We start from the raw sequence: 6,208 nt of genomic DNA on the forward strand, positions 1-6,208 counted from the left end.
GCGTCTGCAACTTGGTGTCTGAAAAAGCGTTAGGATATAAAGCAGAACAGATTTTTTAGTAATCAGAAACCTAAAGGTAAGACTGTAGAAGATGAGATTTGGGGTCTCCATTTTGGAAAAGGCTAGTAGGTCTATTTTAGGTATATTCCAAAGGACCCATGACTTTACTAATTTTTGCCCAAGCCAGAGAGCTAACATGCAGGTGGGCTAAAGCTGTTGCCTGGTGAAATGGTGTCAGAGTTGGGAATAGGACTAGAAAGCTGCATCAAGGAAGAGAGTAGCTCCAAAATATGAGAAAAGTATATGAATATTTAGAAACACTTTCTAAAAGAAACCACTGTGAGTGCTGTCAATGCAAATATTTTCAATGTGGAGGGAGACCAGCTGCCACCTCCCCCAAGCATGCAGGGCATCTGTAACCAGGTCTACCAACAGAGCACAGTAACTCCATGACTCAAGTACGCCCCATTACATTCTGCTTCATGAGTCATGAGTGTATCTTTTGGTCTTAGAAATGATCCCTCTCAACATTTTCAAATGCTGTGGCTTTTGCTTGACTAATGCCATCTTTAATTATGCATCATCGAGTATTGCGCTGTGATCTAATGGGCTCAATTACTCATTAGAATGGCCCTGTCAGCAGCACTGTTCCCCAGAGCCGATTATTCAACCCTGTTTCCATTCTTCAGAAGCACCCGCCTGCACGTGCAGTGATTTGTACCCAGTGCAAGTAGAAACTCTGTACCGATTTGTCCACTGAGACAAGCCTGTCTTTCCAGGATCCTTCCCTGTCCTGGCTTTCAAGTGTGCTTTCACATAGTCATGCTGCCACAGTTGCTGGTTCTGTGACCTGGCCCCGGTGCACAAAGTCCTGTCTGTCCATCATGTGCTTCTCCTGGGAGGTGTGAATAAAAGAGGGAGCAGGTACTCAGGAAAGTCAGGGGTTCTCCCAGGTCCTGCAGCCAGCACATGACAGAGCCAGACACCACTTCCAGTGGCAGCACACTGCAAGTGACCAGAAGTCTCTGCATTAAAAAGCTCAAGACAGTCAATCTGTTTTTCCCCTCTCATATTGGTTGAATAGTTATTTATAAGACTGTAAGTTGGGGGCAGGATGGGTAAGTGCACACACTACGAAGCTCAAGGATCCTGGTTCAAGCCTCTGGCTCTCCACCTGCAAGGGAGTTTCTATGCAAGTGGTGAAGCAGGTCTACAGGTATCTATCTCTCTCTTCCCCCCTGTCTTCCTCTCTGCCCTCAGTTTCTCTCTGTCCTATCCAACAACAACAACAACAGTAACAACATTAATGATGGAACAAAGATGGCTGATAGGAGCAGTGGATTTGTAGTGCAGGCACTGAGCCCTAGCAATAACACTGGAGGTAAAAAAAAAAAAAAAAGACTATAAGTTAATAAGAGTGTATATAACACCATTCCCACCACCCAGGGTCTTGTCCCTACTTCCAGTCCCCTATAGTGCAGCTGAAAATCTACCCTCGCCCCCCCCCACCCCCAATTATTTTGCTTTGGTGCAATACTCTAGACTCAGTCAGATTCTGCTTTGCATCCCTTTCTGTTCTTTTTCAATATGTTTATGAATGGGATCATCCCATGCTCGTCTTTGTCTTTCTGACTTATCTCACTTAACATTATTCCTTTCAGCTTCATCCAGGACGGGTCAGAGAAGGTGGGTTCATTATTCTTAATAGCTGCGTAGTATTTCATTGTGTAAATTTACCATAGCTTTCTTAGCCATTCATCTGTTGCTGGGCACATGGGTTGCTTCCAGGTTTTGGCTATTATAAATTGTGCTGCTATGAATATAGGTGTACACATGTTTTTTTGGTTGGGTGTTATGGAGTCCTTAGGATATATCCCTAAGAGAGGAATTATTAGGTCATAAGGAAAGTATTTCTACCCTTCTGAGAGTTCTTCAGGCTGCTTTCCACAGGGGTTGGACCAATTTACATTACCACCAGCAGTGTAGGAGGATTTCTTTGTGCCCACAACCTTTCCAGCATTTGTTGTTGCTGTCGTTTCTGATGTATGACAGTCTCATAGGGGTGAAGTGGTATCTCAGTGTTGTCTTTATTTACATTTTTCTGACAATCAGTGACTTGGAACAATTTTCATATATTGTTGGCCTTTTGTATCTCTTCTGTAGTGAATATTCTGTTCATATCCTCTACCCATTTTTGGATTGGGTCATTTGCTTTATTGTTGCTAAGTTTGGTGAGCTCGGGTATTTTGGTTATTAGCCTCTTATCTAATGTACAGCATATAAAGATCTTCTCCCTTTCTGTTAGGAGTTTCTGTTTTGGTGGTGGTTTCTTTTGCTGTGCAAAAGCTTTTCAATTTGATGTAGTCCCATTGATTTATTTTTGTTTTAGTTTTCCTTGCAATTGGGTCTGTATCATCAAAGATGCCCTTGAGATTTGGATGGGAAAGAATTCCACCAATATTTTCCTCTAAGTATTTGATAGTTTCTGGTCTAACATCCAGGTCCTTGATCCATTTGGAGCTGACTTTTGTTTCTGGTGAGATGTAGTGATTCAGTTTCATTCTTCTGCATGTTTCAACCCAATTTTTTCAGCATCATTTATTCATGAGACTCTCCTTTCCCCACTTAATAGTTTAGGTGCTTTTATCAAAAGTTAGATGTCCATAGGCTTTATTTCTGAGCTTTCAGTTCTCTTCCACTGATATGTGTATCTATTTTTGTTTTAATACCAGGCAGTTTTTATTACACTGGCATATAATATAGATTGAGGTTTGGGAGTGTGATGTCTTCTTTTATTTTTCTTTTTCTCAGAATTGTTTTGGCAATTCTAGGTGTTTTCAGGTTCTAGATAAATGTTTGTAATTTTTGTTCTTAGCTTTAGGTTCCTGATTATTGAAAAATTCATTCTGCTTTATATCTTAATGTTTCTCAGCCACCAAATTGCAGATCCCACTATGATGCCAACCTGTCTTACTCAGGCAGACAACCTCACCAGTGTGTCCTGGAACCTCACTTCCCCAGAGCCTTGCTCCACTAGGGAAAGATAGAAATAGGCTGGGGGTATGGATATACCTGTCAATGCCCATGTTAAGTGGAGAAGCATTTACAGAAGCCAGACCTCCCATCTTCTGTTCCCCATAAAGATTTTTGGTCCATACTTCCAGAGGGGTAAAGAATAAGGAACCTTCCATTGGAAGGAATAGGACACAGAACTCTGGTAGAATGTGTGATAATTGTATAGTGGTAGAAATTGTGTGTAATTGTATCCCTCTTACCCCACAATCTTGTCGATCATTATTAAATTACTAATAAAAAAAAAGAGCAGATGTCCTGAACACAGGCATCTGTCTGAAACTGGGCATCCACACAGCATGGAAGGGCCTTTTCCCTGGATGGACTCCCATAGTCACCATATGACTACCCACTCACACAGCTTTTGCCATCATAGGAAATATTTTGAGCAATAAGTAATTTTTTTTTTTTTGCCACTAGGGTTATCTCTGTGGCTTAGTACCTGTACCACTCCACTACTCCTGGTTGTCATTTTTTCTTTCCTTTAAGTAGACTGTGAAAGGCATAGTGGGAAAAACAGAAGGAGAGAGAAGAGAGAAGAGAGAAGAGAGAGGGAGAGGGAGAGAGAGACAGACACCACAACACCACTCCACTACTTATGAAATTCCCAACCCTACCCCTGAGTGCTCTCATGTGGTGGTCCAGGACTCAAATCTGGTTCCTTGTGCATGGTAACATTTTCTCTCTACTGGGTGATCCATCTGCCAGCTCCTAAGACTAAGAAACATTAACCAAACAGTTGATCTTCAAAAAAACCTGGCAATCAGCAAAAATCAGCTAGCCCTCAAACTTTGTATATTCAGAAAGGTGCATTACTAATCAAACAACAGTTATAACTGTGCAACTTATAAGATTCAAGAATGTATGTTTTCTGTATATTAATGTATGTGGATATATACATGTACTTCTGTATATTGAAATGTAGTTGTTGAGTGGAAAATGAATGTACCAGGCCCAAACCTTGGGCATTTACCTAAACAAGTAAAGCTTTAACTTCTGCATGTGTATAAGAGAAGCTCGCTCCTCTGCCAAGTGCCTAATGACCTGGATGAGAAAGATAACTAGAAAGATTGTTTGGTGGACAGTGAGCAAATACAGCCTTTTTGAAAGGGCTAAGAATCAGTGGTGAGACCTGAGGTCCTGATGCTTCCCTTTTGCATAATTGATGAAGCATCTTTTGCAGGCCTATGTTTAGAAGCCCATATAGGGCTGCAAGAGGATTCACTCAGTTGTTGACTTCTGACCAGATATGAGCCAAGTAGCTGATGGGAAATAGCAGACACATGCAGATGCAGTGTCTCTGCTCTGCACACAGCAGGCCTGTAGCTCCGGGGCTGCCTTCACTGGGGTTTGGGGACTGTGGGGCTGCTGGTTAGCCACATATTCAGCATTGCCTGTGGAGGAGAAGCATCCTGGAACTGCAGACAGCTCCTGGGCAGGGTGTGACACCACCTCCTGGGTTTCTTTCCTTCTGACAGATCCTTCAGGAGCAGCCAGCCACCTGTTGTCATTCCAGGATGAGCATTCTCGCCATTTCTTCCAAACACCTCGAGGGCAAAGAGGATCTCCTCCCTCCCCCTTCCCCAGGTGCCCCCATCTTCTTTTCCTCTATGTAGAGAGTGAGTGAGAGAGATTAAGACCACAGTGCTGAAGCTTCCTTCAAGGTGATGGAGATGAGACTTAAACCTGGGTCATACATATGGCAAAGGAATGCACTACACAAATGAGCTATTTCTCCAGACTACATTTTTTTAACTATTTACTTATTTTTTATTATTTAATTTTTTATTAGTGATTGAATAATGATTCACAAGACTGTAGGATAAGAGGGGTACAATTCCATATAATTTCCACCACTAGAGTTTCATATCTCATCCCCTCTATTGGGATCTTCCCTATTCTTTATCCCCCTGGAAGTATAGACCAGAATTCTTTATGGGGTGCAGAAGGTGGGAGGTCTGGCTTCTGTAATTGCTTCTCCTCTGGACATGGACATTGACAGGTCAATCCATACTCCCCAGCCTCTTTCTGTCTTTCCTTAGTGGGGTAGGACTCTGGGGAGGTGGGGTTCCAGGACATACTGGTTATGTCATCTGCCCAGGAAAGTCAGGATGGAATCATAGTAGTGTCTATAACTTGGTGACTGAAAAATGGTAAGATATAAAACACGACAAAATGTTTTAATAATCAGGAACCTAAAAGTAAGAATAAAGCAGATGGAACTAAGGGTCTTTGTATGGGAATAAGCTAGGAAGACTATTTTAGTTATGTTCCAAAGGGCCCATAACTTTACTAGTTTTTGCCAGAGCCTGACATGCTAACATGCAGGTGGGCTAAAATACTGTCTGGGAAGATGGTGTCAGAGTTGAGAATAGGACTAGAAAGCTGTATCAGGGAGGAGAGAAGCTCCCTAATATAAAGAAAGTATATAAAGAAAGTATATAAATACTGTTAACTGTAAACTCCATTGATCTGACCTAGGGCTCATATATATTCATATTTAACACAAGAGCCTATGTGACCTCTGCACCCATGTCAGTCTAAGCTCACATTCCATAGTTACAGCTGGGAACATTCTAGGCTGCACTCATTTCAGGACCAGTCTTTCTTGAGTAGCAGAGTAGGTTAATTCAGCCTCTTTTCAGAGAGTAGGGCAGTCCCTACCATTGCTGCTCTACAGTGTGGGCAGGGTCCTGTAGAGGCCCATAGAGGGCTTATGATGATATTCCTGATGGAAGTGACCAGTGATGGTAAAGAGAGGGATTTATTAGCGGTCTAGGTCTCCAGGCTATTTCTAACTCACTCCAGAGTCATCCAGAAGGCAAATGGACATGGGGGGGGGGTCAGTGGTAGTGCACCCAGTTAAGTGTACATAGTACTAAATGCAAGGACCTGGGTTCAAGCCCCTGCTCCCCACCGGCAGGGGGGATGCTTCACAAGCAGCAAAGCAGGTCTGCAGGCCTATCTTTCTCTTTCCCTCTCTGTCTTCCCCCTCCCCTCTCAGTTTGTCTCTGTTCCATCCAATAAAATGGAAAAAGGGGCCGCCAGGAGCAGTGGATTTGTAGTGCTGACACCAAGCCCCATCGATAACCCTGGAGAAAAAAAAAAAAGAAAGAAAACAAATAGGAGTATACAA

The sequence above is a fragment of the Erinaceus europaeus genome, unplaced genomic scaffold, assembly GCF_950295315.1.
Source record: "Erinaceus europaeus unplaced genomic scaffold, mEriEur2.1 scaffold_460, whole genome shotgun sequence".
In the NCBI taxonomy this organism is placed as follows: Eukaryota; Metazoa; Chordata; class Mammalia; order Eulipotyphla; family Erinaceidae; genus Erinaceus; species Erinaceus europaeus.